The sequence below is a fragment of the Rhinichthys klamathensis genome, unplaced genomic scaffold (genome assembly GCF_029890125.1).
Source record: "Rhinichthys klamathensis goyatoka isolate OS25496 unplaced genomic scaffold, OSU_Roscu_1.1 h1tg000270l_1, whole genome shotgun sequence".
Taxonomy (NCBI): domain Eukaryota; kingdom Metazoa; phylum Chordata; class Actinopteri; order Cypriniformes; family Leuciscidae; genus Rhinichthys; species Rhinichthys klamathensis.
Window position 1 is genome coordinate 1,744,208 of NW_026606790.1, and position 25,782 is coordinate 1,769,989.

Genomic DNA, 25,782 nt, shown 5'->3' on the forward strand with positions numbered 1-25,782 from the left:
AAATTCTTGACAGACCATAAATAAATCGTTTATGAACACTAATTTAACAATAATAATAACAATAATGATTTAATAATAAATTATAAATAAATAAAGATTACATGACCACTATCACTCCCCCCTCCCCAATCTGTCAGAGTTGCGTTGGTCCACAACAAATACGTGCAAATGTGTCATTTTTTTAACGGCTACAAAAAAATGAATTAAAATCGACAGACGTCAATTGAGTGGTTTTGCAAAAAGAAAGTTAAAGAAAGACAAGGACGCTAGACGTAGCTACAATTCACAATGTTCCAGGTATCGAAAGATTTTTTGTGAGAACATCACGGGAATTGCTATCACTAGCAGCGCTGAGTCTGACGAAGCCGGAGCTAACTGTGGAGACGGTAACAAAGAAATGGACTTTGGGGATGTAGTTGACACCTTTGCTTGCGCAAACTCAAGGAAGGAGCAGTTCTGCTAAACTTAATACATGAAAACGTTTTACCAGATTTAGTGCTACACTTATTGTCTCTTATTTGTTCCTCACTAAATAAGGTTTTTTTTTCACTAAATGTTCGATTTTATACAATTATTGTGCACTTGTGATTTTTCTAGACTAAATTTTACTGCTGAGTTACCCACTAATCTAGTTTATATAATAGAATTTTTGTCATAGGTTATGATCATATTTTTTTTTATTTGTTGTTTTTCTTTATAATGAAGTTGTCTGTATTAAGTAGATTATGTTTAACAGAAAATAGTGATTATCAGTTCAACACACAGAGTTATAGAAATTCTACTTGATTTTTTTTTTTTTAACTGCGCTGGTATCGGATCGGTATAATTCAATACTAAGAATTTTTGGTATCGGATTGGATCGGTTCAGAAGAAATGGTATCGGGACATCCCTAATATTTTCTGGTAGGCTATATCTAAGTTACCCAGGAGCTCTGTTGACATAGGCTTAGCTAACGTTAGCTACAGCTTGATGAATTGAGTTGAACACAGCAGGAGAGAACGCAACATTAGCCAGCTAGCTAAAGCTCTGGTGGGAAATTATTAGCTAACGCTACGGAGGCCATAATATTTTTGACTCATGGCTGAAGTTAAGTTTCTCCAACTCTCCCCAGGTTGGCAAAAAAAAAATGCATCTCAAAATGCATCAGATTGATGCTATAAAATATGGAATATTTAAAAAATTTCTTCCGGGGGGGCATGCCCCTGGACCCCCCTAGAGGGGTAATATCCTTCTCACCTTTTTCACCCCTGACCCCTTTTCATGCCTGTAGAGGTAAGAAACCTGATAGATTTATTATTATTTTTGGGCAAACGTGAATTGACGCTGTCAATTAATTTATGTACATTTTTAATTGACACATTTGAATATAGGGGGCCTTTTGAGGTATAGTGCCCAGGGGCACCACACTGTCTTAATACGGCCCTGGTTCCGGCGCAAACTTTCCCTCATGCTATTTTGCTGTTCTATAATACAATTGCGCCACTGACCAGAAAAAAACTAGTCTAAAGTCAGTGGCGCGTTGTTCATTATGCTATTTTAAGGGCGCATGCTTGGCCATAATCAAGCGCATACATTGATTCTCTCATCTAAGCAGCAGTTTTCATTTTTGCAAATCATACATTATTACGATAGATAGATAGATAGATAGATAGATAGATAGATAGATAGATAGATAGATAGATAGATAGATAGATAGATAGATAATTTATTATAATAATTAATTATCATACGCCTGTTTAACAGAAGTTAATTTGGGTGGGTTTCTCCATCCCCAATGTCACTTCTCTGTGTTTTACGGCCCTGACGAGAACGTTGCTCTCCTCGGCTGTGAACCGCTCCTGGCGCGCGCCTGGCGAATCCGCCGTTATAATAGGAAACCGCTTTAGAACAAGCGCGCCTGCTCTTAAAGGGAATGTGAGATGACGCTCTGATTGGTTTATTTCACGTTACGCCCAAACCACACCTATGAATAATGAAGCTACTTCAGACCAACCCCTTTTAGATTTGCGCCAGGCGCAAGAGGCATTTATCCCGCCGGGAAAATAGCAACAGCGCCGGGATCCGCCCACAAAGTTACTTGCGCTTTACGCTTTGACACTTGCGTTTCAGATCGTTAAAATAGGGCCCGTTATGTTACATTTTAATGTAATGGTGTTTTCTGGAAGGGACTAAAGAACAACGTATTTTTATCAGCTGAAAGGCAGGATAGATAGAAGTTAGATAGACATTATATAACAGTTTCAGGTTATGTTCTAGTAACATGTCCCACATTGTCCCACACAAACTTAGTAATCGTCCCATATTTGGTTTGTTTGATGGTGGTCATCCTATCCTAGAGACACTGTTGGAAGCATAGTTCGCAAGTTCAAAGTTAAAGGAACAGTGTTTACACTACCTGGAGGGGGCAGAAAATGGAAGCTATCAACGGCTGCAACCAGATTTCTGAGAAGGCAGGTTCAGAAAATCCCTCGAGTGACTGCAAAAGACCTGCAGCAAGACTTGGTGGAAACAGGCACTGAGGTTTCAGCTTGCACAGTAAGGCACGTACTAAATACATGCGGTTTCCATGCCAGAACTCCAAGACGTACACCACTAAAAGTGCTGAAAATCATATAAATAAGCCACAGAAGTTTTGGGATTCTGTTCTGTGGAGCAATGAAACAAAACTGGAACTTTTTGTCCCTATGGATCAGCGGTATGTCTGGAGGAAGAAGAATGAAGCATATGCCGAAAAGAACACTCTGTCTGCAGTTAAGCATGCTGGTGGCTCGGTGATGCTCTGCAGCTGCTTTGCATCCTCTGGCACTGGAAACCTGCAGCGTATGGAAAGCAAGATGGATTCATTTTTGTATATCAGGAAATGTTAGGAGAAAATGCCTTGCCGTCAATTAGGAAGCTGAAGCTTTGGCGTCATTGGACCTTCCAACTGGACAATGACCCCAAGCATACCTCAAATTCCACCAAGGCTTGGTTGCAGAAGAAGTCGTGGAAGATTCTACAGTGGCCATCATAGTCACCTGACTTGAACCCCATAGAAAATCTCTGGTGGGATTTGAAGAAGGTGGTTGCAGCACGCAAACCCAAGAATATTAATGAACTGGAGGCCTTTGCTCATGAGGAATGGGCTAAGATTCCTCAGAAACGCGTCTGTGTCTGGTTATACATCTCGTTTTCAGCAGGTCATAACAGCAAAATGGTGTTCTACTAAAGATGCTTGCTTTGAAGGGGTTGAATAATTTTGAGACTGCAGAAGTCATTAAAAGTTGCATTTTCAGTTGAATTTGGGGAAACCACTTGAAACATTTGTTGTGTTGAGCTATTTCAATAACTTTTGTTTGATTTCTTCATTGCAAACAGCCGAAAGTCTGTACATTTTGCCAATAAATATATGCAGCAGCCTTTTGATTCTTAATTCACTCACATTGTTTCAGCAGTATTAGAATGTTTTTCATTGGGATTTTTTTATTTTTTTATTCAAAGCGTGATGTACTCATTTCTTCGCCCATGGGATGGCATGTTCTTTTGTTATTTTCTCTCCAAATATGAATTCATCCTTGAAAACCACAACAAACGAATGCACAATAAACTTCATTAGAACTATGTATTCTAATAGGAAGCTTAGTGTGGATGAGAGTTTACCCATACGAGTTTACCCATTGGTCCTGGCCACTGTCAGTGTGAAATATGAAAGTGCTTAACCCCTGTGAGCTGAGGGAATGGCAGGGAAGCCAACGGGTGTTGAATTGCAGGGTTTGCATGTTTATAATGAGCCGAGAAAACTGCTGCAGAGCATAAAGAAGGAAGTCTATTGCACATTAAGCGGCTGAATGTTTTACAGAGGGTAATAAACTCCTGCCTGGCTAATCAAATTTGCCAAGAAAATACCATCCTTCAAGTCTTCAAGAGACCAAGTTTTTTACTCCTTTTCTTCAACAGTGTTTATTGAGAGTCATTGCAGCAACACAATTTACCTGATTACAGAATGCATCTTCTTGCTTATTTTCAAAAACAATTTAGCAAAGTTTAATAGATTACTCAAATTGCCCTGGTGTGCCATTCTGGTGATATTGGGATCCAGCTTCATGCCCACATGGCCCATCAGATTAGTTACTTTCAAAATCAATCAATAAAGAAATATCTATATATAATTTGAAAATTAAAGATATAATTTAAAATATAACTCATATAGACCTTATGCACCAGAGAAATAAGCGCAGGGCTACATAGGCAAACTCATCTCTGGGGCATTTAAGAATTCTGCCTACTTTTTTATACAATGAAAGTGGCTGAGGCTCCAAAATCAGTATAAAGCACCACAGAAGTATTGTAAAAGTGGACCATACGACTTGTGCAGTATAAATATAGGTCTTCTGAAGCTCTACAACAGCTTTTTATGAGAAACAGACACAGACTAGCATATCTGTGTTTATTACAGAGGTGGGGGTGTGTGTTTTCTAGACGTTTTCCTATTTAGGGAGGCTTCATAGAAGTGGCTGTTTATAATATTAAGTGACCATTTATAACATAAGTGAGCAGAGACATCTAGACAAGTAGCCATCTTACCTGACACTGGCATTAAAATGGGCAGTCAAAAAAGTCAAGAAGATTGTTTAAAAAACACACGAGGAGAAGCGTTAGTATGATACAATATATCAGCAATCACAAACATTCGATCCGCATTCAGACGGGATTAGATTTCCCAGAGGATCGTTGAGTTTGCCGAAGAGTAGGTAACAGTAGGTAATTTACCCTGGAATTTTTACTGAGGTTGTCTGAGAAAAACACAGACATGGCCGATTAAAATCACAAAGTAGCTATGTCTGTGAAACACAAATTTCTCTAATGTCCCCCTGAGAACTAGTCCCGTCCGAATAGGGCTTAACGCACCATGTTTGAATTAAGAGCTCCAGCATGGAGCTGCATGATTGGTTCATTCATTTTGAATTTTTTTGACATAAAAACAGCATATGGATTCTGAAAACGAGTCATTTGGTCACTTTTATAATACTTTTAGGGTGCTTTTTTTTTGTCCCTGTCCCAATTCACAATAATTCTTTAATTTATAGTTGAAAAAATCTTCTTTATTTTATTATTTTTTATTTCTTTCCGCTCATGCCTGTTTTAATTCATCATGTCCCAGAGAGATATGTGCACTGCACCAGCGATCATATCTGGCATCATGTTTACAGTAATGGCCTTATAGCTATTAGAATGCTGAGGTAATCACTCCTATTCTTCAAATGTCTGCAGATATCCATTCAATGCATGATTTAGTGTATCTTATGATTTATTTGCTTCATAATGCATGTAATTAAGGTTCTAATTCCCTTCCCCTGAAAGACACGAGGAAGCCTTAGAGAAAATGGTAATGCACGCTTCAGAATGGAAATTGCATGCAAATAAAATCTGTTTCAATAACAGTTCCTTTTTACATCAGCCTGCACTTTTAAGCATTTTTATTTTACTCTGAAGTCTCAGTCCGTGTCAGACCGAATTCTTTTTGGAACTACACTTCCCATTGAAGTATGCATTAAGTATGAAGTATGCAGGTCATATAAAAAGCATTTTTGCATTTCAGTTGTTTTATAAAGATGCGCTAGACAGACCTGTTTGACCATTGCTCTAGTGTCTTGCACCTTTAGCAGCATGACACAGTGTTCTAAAACTGACGCTTAAGTTAAAAGTAAAATTTTGAAAAACACATCTCTAGATATTGGTTTTTTTTTTCATTCACTGCCCTGCATCTTGAGTTTTTAAACACAAAAATGCATTCTGTCCATTCCACTGCGCTGCTTTTCCACATTTATTTTAATATTTATTTTTATGTAAACATGCGCTAGTAGACAGATGTGTTTGGGGGCCATTCATACAGAACATGAGATGTGAATGTGTGGAATGGATAACGTGTTTTTTAAAAGTTTAAATTATTTTAACTTCAGTGCTGCATTGCAAAGGTCAAAGACATCCGTCTGGAAAAACAATCGAAAAGTATAGTGCAGTATGGGGGCCTTTCACACAGAAAGTGTTTTTTTGCATTCCGCTGCTTTTCCATTGTTTTTAAACATTAGATGTACATCTTTTGTCTTTGCGCTCACATCTTTTGCAGCATCTCTCACATTACATGCTATTCAAGCATGGAACTCAAGTTAAAAGTAGTTCTGTCATGACAACTCTCTGGGCCCTATCTTGCACTCGGCGCAAATGACTTTGTACACTGACGCATGTATCATTCCTATTTTGCACCCGCGCAAAGCGGACTTTTCCCTCCACAGACGCACGTCGGTTAACTAAGAAATACACTTGCGCTCCCCGGGGCGGTTCAGCGCAAAGAGGAGGCGTGTTCCGGCGCAAACTTTCCCTCATGCTATTTTGCTGTTCTATAAAACAATTGCGCCACTGACCAGAAAAAAACTAGTCTAAAGTCAGTGGCGCGTTGCGCGTTGTTCATTATGCTATTTTAAGGGCGCATGCTTGGCCATAATCAATGTAGCGTGTGCACAACGCGCATACACGTTGATTCTCTCATCTAAGCAGCAGTTTTCATTTTTGCAAATCATACATTATTACGATAGATAGATAGATAGATAGATAGATAGATAGATAGATAGATAGATAGATAGATAGATAGATAGATAGATAGATAGATAGATAGATAGATAGATAGATAGATAGACAATTTATTATAAAAGCATGTAGCTTACACATTTACCCAAATTATCATACGCCTGTTTAACAGAAGTTAATTTGGGTGGGTTTCTCCATCCCCAATGTCACTTCTCTGTGTTTTACGGCCCTGACGAGAACGTTGCTCTCCTCGGCTGTGAACCGCTCCTGGCGCGCGCCTGGCAAATCCGCCGTTATAATAGGAATCCGCTTTAGAACAAGCGCGCCTGCTCTTAAAGGGAATGTGAGATGGCGCTCTGATTGGTTTATTTCACGTTACGCCCAAACCACACCTATGAATAATGAAGCTACTTCAGACCAACCCCTTTTAGATTTGCGCCAGGCGCAAGAGGCATTTATCCCGCCGGGAAAATAGCAACAGCGCCGGGATCCGCCCACAAAGTTACTTGCGCTTTACGCTTTGACACTTGCGTTTCAGATCGTTAAAATAGGGCCCTCTGAGTGTTTGGCGTGGTAATGGATATGACACTGTTAACATGTTTGGTCTTGGGGGAATAGATCTGCTATGCTGCTGCTGTACAATATACATTAATTACCCATAGCAGATCTATACAGGTGGAGCTGGGGGAGGTGGAGAGGTTCTAAAAGCGTGCTGCAACTGCTATAGCAAATGCTGACCAAGTAAAAGTTGAGCAACAAACTCATTGGCTGCTGATACAGCAGGAGCCAATCAGCTGTTCCCTACAAAGAACGATGTGATTGCAAGCAGATTGAGTTAAGGATATCAGTCTGCACTGACAGAGGTTTGTATTGTAACTTCTTAAAAATCGTGTCTCTATTCATTCCACTCCCCTGCGTCTCACTTTTTTAAATGAAAAATGATTAATAGTGTGAATCACCCCTATAAGAAAATTGTTTAAATCTCCAAGAAATATTGCTAGAAACAAGGAAAATTAGTAGAATCTGGCCAGTTCTAACAAAGATGCAAAGTAAAGCTTTGCCTCTGTCTGAACCACGAGGCCTGATCAATCTTGTTTTTAATGAGTTTGTGGAATGTACAATTAATGAAAACAATCAAAGTATACATATGGAATTGAAACTCGCCTGTTCACTAATTGTACCCTCATGAAATCCTCTTTTGCAAAATCCTGTTAGGCTTATTTCAGACCTATCAAACTGAGTTAATGTGAATTAATCCATGCCTGTGGCTCTGCTGTGAACTGGTAGTTTCAGCTCATAAATATTAAACAGACAGAAGCCGTCTTTGTATATCCTATTCATCTCACACTCGATTAAGACAAACAAGTAAAGAAGTCAGTTACAGAACTTATGGCCAGCTTCAGCTCCATATACTGGCGTGATTAATCCGATCTTCAGTCAGAAGAACTGGATGAATCTATGAATGCTACAGATCCTAATCTGAATTCTGACTTGTGATGCAGCCTGAATCATAATCACACCGTGTCGGTTCGTTGGCCAGAAGAGGACTGCTATACCCCGACTAAGCCTGGTTTCTCCCAAGGTCTTTTTCTCCATTCTTTCACCTGATGGAGTTTGGGTTCCTTGCCACTGTCGCCTCTGTTTGGGACATATTCAACAATATTATTGACTCTACTGACACTGTTGTATGATAACTGAACTGAGCTGGATGATGACATATTTGTTTTGCAGAACTGTTTTATAGATGAAATGAACTAATTTAATAATTGATTATCTTTACAACGGAACTGAATCAACACTGAACAGACTTCAGCTGAACAACAGCCGAAATGCATAATTTCCCTGTTATCACTGTAAAGCTGCTTTGAAACAATCTATATTGTATAAAGCACTATATAAATAAAGGTGACTTGACTTGACTTAAAGATGTCATCAGGATAAAATAAATGATTTGATTGCAGAAATATAAATGTAACTGAAGTAAAACCTTTTGCCTCTGAAAAATTTGCTCAATATTCCGCTATAGGACTGAGCCAACATGATCTGACAACTTCTTTTTTTCTTATTTCTAATTCTAACTACAATGCAGAAATTCTGTTTTACTTCTGCATTAAATGTCGATGTCTTTGTTTTACTGTTCTCAGTGATGTTCGTGGACTTTAACTTAAAAATTCATACAAAACCATTTCCAAGTTGGAACATTGTGTAAAATGCTATAAAATCAAGAATCTGTGATTTGTTCATTCTCTTTAACCTTTAATTAACTAACAAAAGTACAAAGAAAAGATTTCCAATGTTTTGGCTGACCAACAAAATTGTATTTTGTAAATATAAACAAATGTTGATTTTGAAGGCTGCAACGCACTCCAGAAAAGTTGGGACAGAGGCATGTTCACCACTGTGTCACGTCCTTTAATGACACTTTTTAATCAGTTGGGAATTGAGGATACTAACTTGCAGTATTGCAAGTGGAATTTTTGCTCAATCTCGCCTGATAAAGGACAGCTACTCAACAGCCCTTGGTCATCATTATCGGAGTCTCCTTTTCAATTGGCCATAAACGTTTTCAATAATAGACAGATCTGTACTGCAGGCAGGCAGTGAAGCACATCCACTCAACAGAATGGCTTTGAAACCACTCTCTTGTACCACATGCAGAATGAGCATTGGCATTGTCTTGCTTCCCAGGAAAGATGGCAGTTTATGTGTACAATCCCAATATACGACTATAGTACCTTCCCACATATGCAAGTCACTCATGCCGTTTACACTGATGCACCCCCATACCATGACAGATGTTTGCTTTTGTTGCTGATGAAAGTCTGGATGGTCCCTTTTGTCTTTGGGACTGAGAACTTAAAGTCCGTTTTCCCCAAAAAACAAGCTTAACACGGACTCTTCTGACCTAAGCACACATTTCCACTGTATTTTAGACCATCAGAGATGATCTCGGACCCAGAGAACTTGGCAGCGTCTCTGCATAGAATTGAGCTTTCTCCTTGCATAACAGATTCAAGTTGCATTTCTTGATCTACCAGCAGACTGTGTTAAGTGACAGTGGTTTTACAAAGTCCTACTTGAGCCCATGTGGCTATATTTAACATACTAGCATGATGGTTTCTCATGCAATGCCATCTGAGGGCTCGAAAGTAACACATTTTCAACAGAGGTTTCCTGCCTTGCACACAGACTGAGATTTATCTGGATTCCCTGAATCTTTCCTTTCCTGGTGAAAGGATTAAATGCTTTGCAGTCTTGCATTTAGAAATGTGATTTTTGAATTGTTTGACAATTCTCTCATGAAATTTGGCACAAACTGGTGAACCATGACCCATATTTGCTTGCAAAAACCAAGCCTTTGGTGGATCTTCTGTTTATACCCAAACACGATACCCTCACCTATTACCAATTCACCTGCTAATTGTGGACTGTTTAATTTGGGTTATCTTTTCAATTTCATTTTGCCTCTGTCCCAACTTTTTTGGAGTGTGTTGCAGCCATCAATATCAAATATGTTTGTTTATATTTACAATATACAATTATGTTGGTCAGTGAAAACATTGGAAATCTTTTATTTGTACTTTTGACAGTTAAATAAAGGTTCAAGATAATGAACAAATCACAGATTCTTGATGTTATTGCATTGTACAAAATGTCCCAACATTTCTGTAAATGGGGTTCCATTTTTCATATGTTTTCATGGTCCTGATGAATTGCAGATATGGAAAATTATAAAATATTAAACGGAAGTTGGAAATTGTGATTTCTAGCATTTTTATGCTAGCTTCACGGTTATTTTAGGTATGAGGTATTAAGATAAAAAAAACTAGCATCAGATTTACTGGTGTTTTCATTAAGATGTACATTTGTCTTCAGCTGCCTCATAAATCATGTCAGTATGCTTTCCTCAGTCTGATCATCTGGCAGGAATTTAAGCTGACATTCAGAGACAGAGTGAGCAAGGCAGTTATTTTAGAGGCAGCTCTGCACAATGAATTGCTGACATGATATAAGATAATTTAGCCGTATCCCATCATGCCATAATTCTGTCTGTGCCTTTTATAATTGCAGAGCCTTCTCTTAAAGACACAGTGAGCAGAAATTGGACTCATTTAAGGTTAAAGAAAAATATCATGGCGTTTCGAACCAATTTTTAGCCTCAATTGATCTCTTCTATTGTTGTTTGGAAAAAGTACTCTGGGGTGTTCTGGGTGTTTAGCTTCTTTTGTGTTCCGTAGAAGAAAGAAAGTCATATGGGTTTGGAACAACAAGATTGTAAGTGTTTTTGGGTGAACTATCCCTTTAAGGAATATCTCATAAGGAGGGGTAGAAGATAAAGAGTGAAAAAGATGAAGGGAATCTATATATGTATAGATTATAATATATAGTATAATATAGTTGGTTTGTGTGTGTGTGTGTGTGTGTGTGTGTGTGTGTGTGTGTGTGTGTGTGCGTGCATGCCTGCGTGTTTGCGTGTGTGTGTGTGCTATGTAAAATTGAAAATGAACGAGTGAACATTCGAATGAGTTTAGAGCTGTTTTTGCAACAGTCCATCTTCTCTGTGGTCTCTTTTGCATGCTCTTTCCCTCTTTCATTGCTCGGCACAGGCAGCAAGAGTGGGCTTGAGCCGTGAAATCCATCATTCCACTTCATCTGCGGCACTCTCCCTTTCTGATCAATGATAGCGCTAATAATAACTGCCACATAGTTACCTCCAGCTCTCTGTCGGTCCAGCACAGCTCCGGGCCCCCCTCTCCAGATTGCCCAGTCCGATTAAGAGCCCATTACAGGGGCTGTTTACTCATAATGTCCCTCAGGCCTGGCCCTGCTTTGTTTGCCTGTCTAGAGATCCAAAGGTGATGAGATGACCTTCTGTAACTGAAAAAGTTAATTCTCTCTCAGTCATTTTCAGTGGTTTTGTTAGTGTTTATTATTGACAAGAGACTTGTGGGTGGTTCTTTTGTGAACCTCCCCCAAATATATGCTTGAATGCATTTAAAAATCTAAAAAAAAATACTGAAAATTGTTATCAAAAAGTCTACTCCATTTATAATTAAGTCAAGTCAAGTCAAGTCACATTTATTTATATAGCGCTTTTCACAATACAGATTGCATCAAAGCAGCTTCACAGTGATAACATGAAAGTAGTACAACACAGTTCAATAATATTGTTGAATATTAAATATCCCCAACTAAGCAAGCCAAAAGCAAGGCGACAGTGGCAAGGAACCAAAACTCCATCAGATTGGATGGAGAAAAAAACCTTGGGAGAACCCAGGCTAGTCAGGGGCCAGTTCTCCTCTGGCTAACAATCATAGGGTTTTAAAGAAGCTTTACAGTAAGTGCATATCAGAGAGTACCTGGAAAAAATACATTTAGTTAATCATATAATATTTAGGGGATAACATATCGCCGGCGTTGAGTCGTCTCTTCGCAGGCGTTGAGTCGTCTCTTCACAGGCGTTGGTCTTCTCATCACAGGCGTTGAGGCATCCGAAATCCCCGTGAGAGGCAGGATACCAAACTGGAGCCTACGAACGCCATTTTTCTCGGGACAAGCGTCCCGAGATAACAGCAGAAAGGCAGATGGGAAATAATTAGCATAGCTGATGTTCATAATGATTTCCATTACACGGGAGTAGGTGTTAGAAAACCATAATCTCACAACTCTCCGCAACCCAAACTCTCCGCAACCCAACCGCAACCATACGGACCGACCCGTTTGTCTATAAGGCTGTCGAGCCCCACTGGTGCGTTAAGCAGTTTCAGTGGCAAACGGTTCCGTATGGCATAGCAGAGGACTAAAAGGTAAGCATTATGTGAATGCTTGACTAAAGAGACACGTCTTTAGTCTAGTTTTAAACTGTATCAGCGAGTCAGAGCATCGGACCGTATCGGGAAGGCTATTCCAGAGTTTTGGAGCTAAATGCGAGAATGCCCTCCCTCCTTTCGTGGACTTCGATATCCTAGGAATGACCAGAAGCCTTGAATTTAGTGATCTTAGAGAACGCGGTGGATTGTAGGGCGAAAGAAGGTCCGTTAAGTACATAGGAGCTAAACCATTAAGGGCTTTATAGGTCAGTAGTAGTACTTTGTAATTGATACGGAACTTAATAGGTAACCAGTGCAGAGATGATAAAATCGGTGTTATATGATCATATTTTCTTGATCTAGTAAGAACTCTAGCGGCTGCATTTTGCACTAACTGTAGCTTGTTTATTGAGGATGCAGGACAGCCAGCTAATAAAGCATTACAGTAATCTAGTCTCGAGGTCATGAATGCATGAACTAACTTTTCTGCATCAGAAACAGATAGCATGTTACGTAATTTAGCAATGTTTCTAAGGTGGAAAAAGGCTGTTCTTGTAACAGATGAAATATGATTTTCGAAAGACAAGTTGCGGTCTAGTATAACACCCAGGTCTTTTACTGTAGTGGAAAAAGTAACAGGGCATCCTTCTATATTAAAGTCGTATTGTAAGAGGTTTTGTGTGTAGTTTTTTGGACCAATAAGTAATACCTCCGTTTTATCTGAATTTAATAGCAGGAAATTACACGTCATCCAGCATTTTATATCTTTGAGACATTCTGTCAATTTAGATGAGGTAATGTTTTCATCTGGTCGTGATGAAATATATAATTGAGTGTCATCAGCATAACAGTGGAAATTAATTCCATGTTTTCTTATAATATTACCAAGTGGCAGCATATATATTGAGAATAGCAGAGGGCCTAGCACCGATCCTTGCGGTACTCCGTAGTCTACTGACGTTAACTTTGATTTTCCCCCGTGTAAAGAGACAAAATGATAACGGTCAGATAAGTACGATCTAAACCAGCTTAATGCCTGTCCCTGAACACCAGTGTAGTTTTGTAGTCGATCCAAGAGTATTTTATGATCTATAGTGTCGAACGCGGCGCTAAGATCAAGTAGGACTAGTATTGAGATACAGCCTTGGTCAGAAGCTAAGAGTAGATCATTTGTAATTTTAACTAGCGCAGTTTCTGTACTATGATGCGGTCTGAATCCTGACTGGAATTTTTCATAGATATCATTTTCTTGCAAAAAAGAGCACAGTTGAGCGGATACAACCTTTTCTAGTATTTTGGACATAAATGGAAGATTTGAAATGGGTCTGTAATTTGCTAGGTTATTTGGATCTAGTTGCGGTTTCTTAATGAGAGGTTTTATTACTGCCAACTTGAATATTCTTGGAACATGACCTAAGAATAAAGACGAGTTAATAATATTAAGAAGAGGCTCTTCCACTACAGGTAACACTTCTTTCAGTAGTTTAGTGGGTATTGGATCTAATGAGCATGTTGTTGGTTTAGATGCAATAATAAGTTTATTTAGCGCTTCCTGTCCTATCGTTGCAAAGCGGTGTAGTTGTTCTTGAGGGACGATAATTGAGGCTGAATCATAAGAGACCATAGAGGATTGTACATTTATAATTGTGTTTCGAATGCTTTCTATTTTCTCATTGAAATAATTCATAAAATCATTACTACTAAACTGTAACGGTATATTTTGCTCTGGTGATGTCTGTTTATTTGTTAGTCTAGCCACGGTGTTAAATAAGAACCTTGGATTATTTTGGTTATTTTCTATTAGTTTGCGGAGGTGCTCAGCCCTGGCTGTTTTTAGAGCCTTTTTATAACGTGACATACTGTCTTTCCACGCGATTCTAAAGACCTCTAAATTAGTTTGTTTCCATTTACGCTCTAGGTTACGAGTTTCTCTCTTGATATCATGCGTAACACTGTTGTACCATGGTGCTTTAGTTTTCTCTTTAACCTTTTTTAATCTAATTGGTGCAACAATATCTAATGTACTAGTGAAAATGGTGCTCAAACTGCTAGTCATTTCCTCTAGTTCATCTGTTTGTTTGGGTTCACTGAGCAGCTGAGATAGATCAGGTAAGCTATTTGAGAATCTATCTATAGTGGTTGGAAGGATTGTTCTGCCTGGTCTATAACGTGGCGCAACATGACATATTTCAGCAGTACGTATTATGCACGTTACCATGTAATGATCAGTGACATCATCACTTTGCGGTATAATATCTATATCAGTTGGATTGGTTCCATATGATATAATTAAATCTAGTGTATGATTTAGACGATGAGTGGGACCACGGACGTTTTGCTTGACCCCAAAGGAGTTTAATAAATCTGTAAACGCAGCCCCTAACGCATCATTTTTGTTGTCTACGTGTATGTTAAAATCTCCAACAATTATTGCTTTATCGACATTGACCAATAGATCCGAGAGAAAGTCTGCAAACTCTTTTAGAAATTCAGCATATGGCCCTGGAGGTCTATATACAGTAGCCAAGGCTAGAGATAATATGGATTTCTTTCTTACATCTAAGAGCGTAACATTTAGCATAAGTACTTCAAACGAATTAAATCTGTGACCTGTTTTCTGAGAAATATTAAGAATATCTTTATAGATTGTTGCAACACCGCCGCCACGACCAGTCAGACGGGGCTCATGCTTATAACAGTATCTTGGCGGAGTAGACTCATTTAGACCGAAATACTCATTTGGTTTAAGCCAGGTTTCAGTAAGGCAAAGTATATCGAAATTATTATCTGTGACCATTTCATTTACAATAACCGCTTTAGGTGTGAGCGATCTAATGTTTAGAAGACCTAGCTTTAGAAATTCTTTTTGTTCACTGATATTTAGATTTTCTGGTTTAATTACAATAAGATTTTTGCTAGATCCTGCACTAGATTTATTGTTTGGCTTCACTAAACGAGGAATAGACACAGTTTCTATATAATGTTCTTCACTACGTATATCAATTAAGTTTGGACAGCAAAGACTGTGATTTGGATTTTGACTTATTAGTCATCTGGTGCGTAACGTCTTGGAGATATTATCCGACAGAACAGCCGCTCCGGCTCTGCTGGGGTGCAGGCCATCAGCACGGTACAGCCTGGGTCGCTCCCAAAACAGATTCCAATTATTTACAAAGAGCAGTTTCTGTTCATTACACAGTGACATTAACCATTCATTTAGTGCAAATAGTCTACTGAACCTTTCTTGTCCTAGTCGGTACGTGGGAAGCGGTCCAGACACGATGATCGTTGCCTCAGGCGCTGTGTTGCGTACCGCCTCGATCAGGCTCATGTAGTCCTTCTTCAGAACCTCCGTCTGCCGCAGCCTGACGTCGCTCCCTCCCGCATGCAGCACCACAGCTCCGACGCGCTCGTCCCCGGTCAGGATTTCGGGAACCTGTGCAGCGATATCAAGAACACGAGCACCAGGAAAGCAGTGAGAGCGCACCTTACCTTTACCTGAGGTAGCACGGACATGGCGGACCATGGACGTGCCGATGATCACATAATTAGTGTTTAAACCGGTTTGTTCTGATGTCGAAGTAATCACAGACTTAGTGTCCCTATTGTAGTGTTACAAATTTATTAAATGTTTAATTTAGGTTCCAATACAATAGTATTTAAACTGCACACAGTGTTTTCCATTTTGAGGCATAGATGATGAGATTTAAAGATTAAGTCAAGCAATCCTGCTTGCTGACATTAACCTTTTGTCACTTCTCAAAGTACAGCTGGGCCTTTGTCTCTATGATAATGTTAAGGTTTGAGTGATCTAATCAGGCTGATTGGTTCACCATCCATAGGCTACATGACACTGTTATGCTGATGAGATCAGGAAATCTCTGCAAACGAGCTGACTCATTTATAGGGTTGGGTACCGAAACTCGGTGCCAATAGGGAACCGGTTCCGACGTAAACGGTAGTAACCAGACCGAATAAGAACGACCATTTCGGTGCCTGATTTCGGTGCCTGACTTAATTAGGCACACACGCACACACACACACGCACAGTCTCTTCTGTCTCGCATGCGTGCTCTTGCTCGCAAGGTTTGGCTGCATTTCACGTGTAAAATTACGCGTCAGAACGCCCTCTGGGTGTGCCGATAGTCTGAATCCATATGTGACCTGATCCAGCAAAATGAGTCACAGTGACCCAAATTAAAAAAATGAGATTTTGGTATTAATGGAAAGAGTAGACCATAAGCTTTCAATTGATATCCTAGTCAAAGTCATACCTTGAATGGTTGTAAAGATATACACATTTGAATTATGGTCGTCTGCCCTCTTTTTCCAATTGAAAACCTGAGAAAATCGCTTTTAAAGTTTTTTGCCCGTTTTTTGTTGATATCTTTCAAAATCCATTACATTTAAAAGAGCTGTATGTAAGATTGTGGCCAAAACTGGTACTGCAATCACTTTCAAATTACTGTAGAGCGGTGTATCCCCTCCCCCTCCTCCCTGACTCGAGGTTGCCAGATAGGCTGCAGGATCCAGCAGGAATGTAGTCTGCTCCAAGAAGTGGTAACTAGAGCAGAGCTGGCAACCCGGATCCCGCAACACTACTGACTTTGTGATTGGTAGATAGGTGGAGGGTGGAGCATCAGACCAAAACACAACATGACAACATCAACATCAGTTGAGGGCTGCAACTTCACTTTTTAAATGACAATATCCTGGCCGGACTACTGTTGTCAGTGATATAAGTATTTGAAATGAACATGATTTCTTAATGTCTAATGACATATCAGGGCCATTTTATGATTAATTGAAATAAATGTCTTACATACAGCTCTTTTAAAGGGATAAACTATATTTTACAGCTTAATTTGACCAAAGACATTAATAAATAAATGCTATTAAACCAGGCTGAAGCTCAAATTATTTTAAAAGTTTTATTTGAATAAATAATTTAACAGTAGGCCTACCTTGTACAAAAATGTACTAAAATCAGAAAGATTGAACAGAGGTGCTACATTTTTGCTTGAGAGAGAGGGTGTGTGTGTGTGTCTGTCAGGGGCGTAATTTGTGGGGGTGATGGGGGGGATATATATCCCCCCCCCCCCCCCCCCCCAATATTTAAATCTATGCATTACAACCCCCCCATTATTTATACCATGATCACAATATCAGGAGGCATACCCAAACTTCAACCCCCCCCAATGTTCAAACCAAATCTACGCCCTTGGTGTGTGTGTGTGTGTGTGTGTGTGTGTGTGTGTGTGTGTGTGTGTGTGTGTGTGTGTGTGTGTGTGTGTGTGTGTGTGTGTGTGTGTGTGTGTGTGTGTGTGTGTGTGTGTGTGTGTGTGTGTGTGTGTGTGTGTGTGTGTGTGTGTGTGTGTGTGTGTGTGTCTGTGTGAGAGAGAGAAAGTGAGAGGCAGAGAGACAAGGAAACAGAGATCAAATAATGCTAGTCTATGCAATCATATCTTAGTGTAGGCTAGTTGACAATAACAGCGTAACAAATTCATAACGGAGATACCAACAGTTAAATATTGGGTTAGTCAAACACATTGTAATGGATTCTGCTTGCAGATAAATAGCTACACTCATTCACATTTGTCAATCACGTTATGTCAATCACGCGTGCACACTACGAAACTTTCATCCGTTATATAAAAACAATCGTAAGTTTTTCGCATCCGTAGCAAGCAGTTTGAATGGTGTTTTGACAGTTCGGAGCCACCGAATCAATACGAAAAACCGCATACGAAAAAAACGCGGACTCAGTGTGCAATGGCCAGAGGCCTTGATGACGCTTTGGCAACTTTGCTCACATTTCTCAAATTAATAATATTTAATGTTTCTGAGGAGATCTGCTAGCTTGTTTATTACACAGAGCGCTCGCTGCGAGTCTGACAGGAGGGTGGCTGGACCAATCGCGTGCCGGTCAGTCGAAACGGCTTCCCATCGACAAATGATCAGCATTTGTGTACATTTCTAAGCTTTTTGATTGGTTCTATACAACATGTAACACCATTTAAAGAGCAGAGATAGTGACGTTTCAGGGGATACCCGGGAAATGCTCAGAGGTGACCAGAGGAGTTGAGAAAAGCAATGTTCATTTCCAGCGAATTTAGTAAAACTTTGTAAACTTTAATAGTAATTTAGATACCTTTACTCAATTATCTGGACTACGAAACTTTGGGAGATTATTTTTGAATGTCTGTTCTTTGAAATTAGCACAAAAAAAAAATCTATTATTTCATTGTTTTTCCACATAATCGGCCCATATCTTAAAATAGAACGTTGCGACTTCCGACTCATTTCGCCAGATCGGGTCACATATAGAATCAAGGCAATTCATTGGCTGATGGCGCGGGCGCCGCCTCGACGCACTTACGTCGTCATATTATGTTGGCGCGCGCGCGCCATCTGCTCCTCAGATTTCTTTGCCGAAAAAGGAAGCTGGTCGGCAGCTGTAGATCATTGTGATAAATGATCTGTACAGAAGTACAATATAATTTGTGTATTATTAACATGTTACTTTAAATGTGCTTGGGCTCTTTAAGAACGTCTGTTTCCGCATGTACGGAACACACACACAGACGTGGGCAGTTGGATACACGGGATCGTGTTGTCAAGTAGAGCTGTTAATAAAAAGCATTGCATTCACAAATGGCAGTTGTGTAATTCATCGGACATGCAACATGGTGTCAGAAGTGGGATACGTATGAGATTGACTTTCTCCGCAACATAACATCATCAGCTGTAATCATGAAACTAAAGAGGCATTTCTCAGTGCACGGCACACCTCATACACTCATTTCTGATAATGCTAGTCATTACACGTGTCAGCAATTCAGAGACTTTGCCAAACAGTGGGACTTCATTCATGTCACCAGTAGTCCAGAGTACCCACAGTCGAATGGCCTGGCAGAAAGAGCGGTTCGCAGCGCAAAACAGCTGATGGAGAAATCCCACAGAGATGGCACGGACGTGTTTCTTAACCTCCTGAATCTGAGAAACATTCCTCGTGACCCAACATTGGGTTCCCCTGCACAACGCCAGTTGTCACGACAGACACGGTCAGCCATTCCTGTTAACTCTAGACTGTTGGAACCAGCCCCAAAATGTACCAAGCAAGTCACTCCACAGCTTCTTGCAAAGAGGATGACCCAAAAGCGATACTTCGATACATCAAGTCATCCTCTGCAGCCATTGGCAGAGGGACAAGTTGTTAGAATGCAAACGCCAAAAGGATATGAGCGCCTTGGCACGGTAAAAGAGGTGAACAAGGAGCCTTGCTCATACACCATCCAATGCAATGGGAGAACATACAGGAGGAACCAACGCCACATCCTTTCTGTAGCAGAGCAGATATTATAATGCACCTTACATAACGCGTTCAGGGTCGCATTTGCAAGCCGAATCCAAGGTACCAACAATGGGAGAATTAGTGACACTCGCTCTGGTTCTTATTCAGAGTGCCGGATAAATGTGTTGAGTATGGCCATTTCCATATTGTCAGCATCATTCTTTATTATGTGTTTTCTCTGTGCATATAGAGATCATATTTTGATCTGCATCTGTTGATTTGCATTTGTACAGTTGTTCACTGCAAAGGATACATTTGGCGCTTTTCCACTGCATGGAACGGTACGGTTCGGTACGGCACGCTTTGGCGCTTTTCCACTGCATGGTACAGTACGGCTCGGTTCGGTACGGCTCACTTATGGCGCATTTCCACTGCATGGTCCGGTACGGTACAGCTCGCTTTAAATGGTACCTGCTCTGTTGAGGTTCCAAGCGTACCGTACCGATACTAAAATGTGACGTGAAAACACAACAGATCACTGATTGGTCAGAGAGACAGAATCGTCACTATCAGCGTCATTGTATTTGCGACACGAGACACTAAACCCACTCGATTTAAATAGCCAGTAGACAACAGCCACCGCTGTAGAAAACTACTTGCTTGACTTGCTTGAAGAAAAAAGAAAGAAAGAAAACTTCAATAAAAAAGAAATGGCTGAATCGTGGTCAGTGGACGAAGTGCAGACGTTCGTCTCGTTGGTTGCCGAGGAGCGGATAAACTATAACGGTCCATCTATAATCCCACCCACTTTGAAGCGGTACTAACTGCAGTGGAAAAGCAAACCGAGCTAAAGCGAGCCGAGCCTTGCCGTGCTGAGCCGAGTCGTACCAGCAGTGGAAAAGTCATTCATGTTGGATGTTTGATTAAGTTAATTTCATACTACAGTATTGATCGTTGTTAAGTATGTTTATTCTCTTTCTACGATTGGTAGTTTCAGCTAAAGGAAAGGGATATAGATCATTGTGTAAATGATCTGTACAGAAGTACAATATAGTTTGTGTATTATTAACATGTTACTTTAAATGTGCTGGGCTCTTTAAGAACGTCTGTTTCCGCAGTACGGAACACACACACAGACGTGGGCAGTTGGATACACGGGATCGTGTTGTCAAGAGCTGTTAATAAAAACCATTGCATTCACAAAGGGCAGTTGCTGTGTAATTCATCGGACATGCAACAGCAGCGCAAGGAGCTTGGCAGCGTCTTGTTCCTTATTGAGAGAACATAGGTTACACCAGTAACCAGAGATGTTCTCTTGACTTTCATAGGTTCACTCAACGCTAAGCAGTGAATTTGTATTTGTAGGCTGCTGTATCACGTGCCGTTTGAACTGACGCGCTACAGCGATCTGTCACATTTCAAAGAGCCAAATTTTTAAAAAGAGCCAAAACGTTATTTAGTATTGTGTGAATCTCGTAAAAATATTGACAGAATCTGACAGCTGTGGATTTGTTCCATATCAAAAGTAACCTTGTCTGTGGGTGTCAGTGTCCTCTTTCTCCGCGATTTTTCTCTGCGTGAGAAAATGGATGTGTGGCGTGCGTGAGAGCGTGTGAAAAGGGTCAATTGCGCGAGTCTCACGGTCAATGCGTGAGAGTTGGCAGCTCTGCCTGCTAGTAATCTCTATTAATCTCCAGTATTATTACATTGTTTGATACAATATTGTTTTATTTGATATTATGTAAATGTGAATTTTTATTTTATATTGGTTTTATTATTATTTGTATTTATATTCTTTAAAGATTTAAGTTAATATTGTGTCCAGTTTGGCCCTGTAAATAAAAGGGTATTACTTTTTGATAAAGTGTGTGCGGTTTTGTTTTCTTAAGTACCGTTTCAAGAACCGTTTAGACACCGGAACCGTTTAAAAAATACCGAGTAGGTACTGGTATCGGATAAAAACCCAACCGATACCCAACCCTACTTATTTACACGCCCCCTTTATGTAAATCCCTCCACCTTGAAATGTATATTTAACTACAATGTATACTGGTTGAGTCAGACTTGACTTGATGACTGCAGCTACCCACAGCTTGTGTTCTCAATAAAGAATCCTGCTGAAGATACAACCAAGTCTCCTGGTCTTCACTTCTGAGTTTCCTACACTTTAGAAGAAAAAGTTCACAACATTATGCTATTTCAGATAATACCTTTCATGCAGTGTGTAATATAGCTGCTTGTAAGAGGTCTGCAAAATTTCAAATATCAAAGTGCACGATATAAATGGAGTTATTGTCTACCAAAAAAAGGATATGATTCTGAACTGCATGAGACGAGTCGTCAGTAATTGCAGTCTTTTTCCAAATGCATATGGTCTTAATTGATCGCCGCGAACAGCATCTAGTTTGACCTGCCTGCCTACTTTGATCATCAAAGTAGTCCATGTGACATCAGTGCGTTAGTTAGAATGTTTTGAAGCATCGAAAATACATTTTGGTCCAAAAATAACAAAAACTACGACTTTATTCAGCATTGTTGTCTTCCGGTTCTGTTGTCAATCCGCGTTCACGAGTCCGCAGTGACACTGATGACATAAGACGCTGCTGACGTGTTACCTGGTGTGTCCGTGTATTCGGGTTCAAATAAATATGGCTGGGCAAAAAAATGCAAGTCTTCCTCTGTGTCGAAATCCTTAGACATGTTTGCGAAGATTGTTTTGTTTACAGCGTGCGTCTCCCTCAGACTGTAAACGAAGCTCGGGCGCACACGTCAGCAGCGTCTTACGTCAGCAGCGTCACTGAACGCGGATTGACAATAGAACCGGAAGAGAATACAATGCTGAATAAAGTCGTAGTTTTTGTTATTTTTGGACCAAAATGTATTTTCGATGCTTCAAAACATTCTTACTAACCCACTGATGTCACATGGACTACTTTGATTATGTTTTTATTTCCTTTCTGGACAAGGACAGTATACCGTACATACATTTTCAATGGAGGGACAGAAAGCTCTCGGACTAAATCTAAAATATCTTAAACTGTGTTTCCGAAGATGAACGGAGGTCTTACGGGCTTGGAACGACATGAGGGTCATTAATTAAAGAGTCATTAATGACATAATTTTCATTTTTGGGTGAACTAACCCTTTAAGAAGTAAAACATCATCTAACCCTAATCTAATCTGTACATTTTCTCCATTACAAAAATAAATACATAATTCATTTTACCTGAGGTGATGATGTCCACTGGTCATCAGTCTTGATTTTACCATCATATACATGCGGCTAAAGGTTGTTCTCTTACGAGAGGCTCTCTCGTATTGCGTAAGCTAGCTTACGCTGCGGGAAAGATTCATCTTTGCTGAGATATTGAAGCCAAAAAATTATTTCATAATTTGTATCCATTGACAACGCAGTTCCTCTGCGGCAGACCTAGAGCAGGCTAGCTAGCAGCTCATTGGTTCGCTCAGAGAGAACTGCTTAAGCCTATGGGAGAGCGGGGCTGAACCCGCTTCCAATGAGAGGCGCCCGCGCGCTCATTGCGTCATGGCCCGCCAGAATGGGCGTGGCTATGGTGTATATAACAGTCTCTCCCAGGCTTATATGTTGATTCATTTCATCTTCAGCAAGCTGCACGCTTCTGCTGTCCTGAGAAAAGCCGTCGCCGTCGAGAAGGCATCACTCTAGCGAGCTCCCGGACCCTGAAGAAGCCGGCCGTCTTCGCCACCTTCAGCCGCCCTGCAAGCTAGCGCCATCCGACGACTGTATCCTTCTCTTTTCTCTATTTATATCTAAAAGAGCCGAGCGTCTTTTTAAAGATGTCTCGTTTTTCCTGGTGCTCTTGCCGCGCTCGTCTCGAGGACGGAGACCGCCATGTCATCTGCGCTTTCTGCCTGGGACTCGAGCACACAGAACTCGCCCTCGCGGATGGAGGATGCGACTTCTGTGAGAGCCTGCCGTTGTCGTCCCTGCGGGCACGACTTCTGGCAGCAAAATCCGCTCCCGCGCCGCCTCCCTCTTCGCCGCGTAAGAAGAAACGCCGCTCCCAGAGGCCGCCGGAGCCCCCTGCAGAACCATGCGGGCCGCCGCCGCCGCTTCCCGCTTCCCGCTTCCCGCTTCCCGCTTCCCGCTCTCCCTCCCCGCCCCTGCCGGACATACAGTTGCCGCCGAGTGGCCGCTCTGTCGCTTCCGATGACGCCGCTGAGGAGAAGGACTCCTGTTCACTGCTCGCATCAGACAGTGAAGAATGGTCATCTCTCGGATCCACGAGAGAGTCGGCGGGGATCCGCGCCGGGATAGAGGAGGAACTAATGCGCCTCCTCTCACAGGCCGTCGAACGCCTCGGTCTCGAGTGGTCTCCTCCACCCGAGCAGGCCCCGAACCGGATGGACGGCAGCTTTTTTCATCGGCGCTCGACCCCCGCGTGCAACCGGGCCGCCCCATTCCTGCCTGAACTTCACACAGAGCTGACGAAGTCCTGGAATGCCCCGCTCTCGGCTAGAAAGCGCTCCGATATATCCGCCTCGCTGCGCTCGGTGGACGGAGCCGCCGAAAAAGGTTACTCAGCCATGCCGCCCGTCGAGGACTTGGTCGCCGCACACCTCTGCCCGCCCTCTGCTAGATGGCGCTCTTCCCCCACGCTTCCTTCGAAAGCTTGCAGAGCGACCTCGAGCTTTCATGCTCGCGCCTACGCCGCCGCCGGTCAGGCCGCCGCAGCGCTACATTCTATGTCTGTCCTCCAAGTATTACAGAGCGATATTCTCCGTGAGTGGGCCGAAAGCGGTAGAAACCCCTCCCCCGCTGTCACGGATCTGAGAAGTGCTACGGACCTCGCCCTTCGCGCCACTAAAGCCGCCGCACAAGCTCTGGGGAGATGCATGGCCAGCCTTTGTGTTGCCGAGAGACACTTATGGCTCACGCTCGCCGACATGGGAGATTCTGAGCGTGCCGCGTTTCTTAACGCGCCCCTCTCCCCGACGGGCCTTTTTGGATCTGCTGTCACGGGAATCGTCGATCGCTTTTCTGAGGTCCAGAAAGCTACTCAGGCGATGAATTTGTTTCTGCCCCGCCGCGCTAGCTCTTCCGCGGGCCGCTCTCGCGAGCCTCCTGCCAGAGCTCCACCACAGCGCCCCCCTCCGCAGACTCAAACAGCCCAGCGCAGACAGGGCGGCCGCCCTCGCTCTCGCTCTGACAGCCGCCGCAGACCGCCGCCCCCACGAGGCCCGCGACCTAAGATCACGCTGAAGCCTGATCATCAGAAGTCTGCCTAGCAAAGTCAAGAAAACGACGGTTCTCTCCCGCTGCGGCCGGACCGCCGTCAAAGCTTCGCCCTCTGCCAGTCCCCGTTGTTTCGCCGACTGCTGTAGTGTTGACCGCCACAAACAAGCCGGTGTCCCAGCCCGCTTGCGAGCGACAAAAAGCCGTGTTTACGGCTACCCAGAGAAATCTCAAAAAGAGAAAATTTGCCAGTTGTGTAGAAAATGTGCCCACAATCATGTGCTCACCCATACACACAAGCATAACATATCCCGTGTCTCTATCAGAGCCCCATCACATGAAACGGGCACAGCCCGCTCTAATATCAGAGAACATAAACACGCCCACGAGCTCGTGCGCGTGTCCCCTCTCTGCTCGCTCTGTTTCACGGCCCATAGACTCCTCTCTGAGTGCAAATCCCGTTGCCACACACATTCAAAGCGCGCCCACACACTGTGTCCAGCCCGCTATGTGCAGCAATCAGGGCGATATAGCCATTCGGCCACTAGCCGCATGCTCCAAAGCGTGGGAAGCCATTCCAGGCATTTCCCCGTGGGTACTAAGCATTATAAAGAACGGCTATCTGCTACAGTTTCGCCGCCGCCCGCCTCGTGCGCGCGCGCGGCTCGAATCTACTGTCAGCCCGCTGGCCGCCGGCACGCTCCGCTCAGAAATTGCGACGCTGTTGCAAAAGGGCGCCATAGAGAGAGTCCCACCATCTATGACCGAGTCGGGGTTTTACGGCCGTTATTTTCTGGTTCCCAAGAAAGACGGCGGCCTCAGACCGATTTTAGATCTCAGGTCTTTGAACAAAGTGCTCATGAAGAGACCGTTCAAGATGCTCACTACCAGGAAACTC

At 42.0% G+C, this 25,782-nt stretch overlaps 1 protein-coding gene across 1 annotated transcript in view; it reads left to right on the top strand.

Moving 5' to 3' along the window:
- Positions 1-321: 321 nt before the first annotated feature.
- The window catches only part of rpl17 (ribosomal protein L17), a 138,882-nt gene continuing 113,421 nt past the window's right edge, over positions 322-25,782 (top strand). Inside the window, exon 1 of the mRNA XM_056268237.1 lies at positions 322-326. The gene's annotated coding sequence lies outside the window, so the exon portion shown is untranslated. The remainder of the gene's footprint in view (positions 327-25,782) is intronic.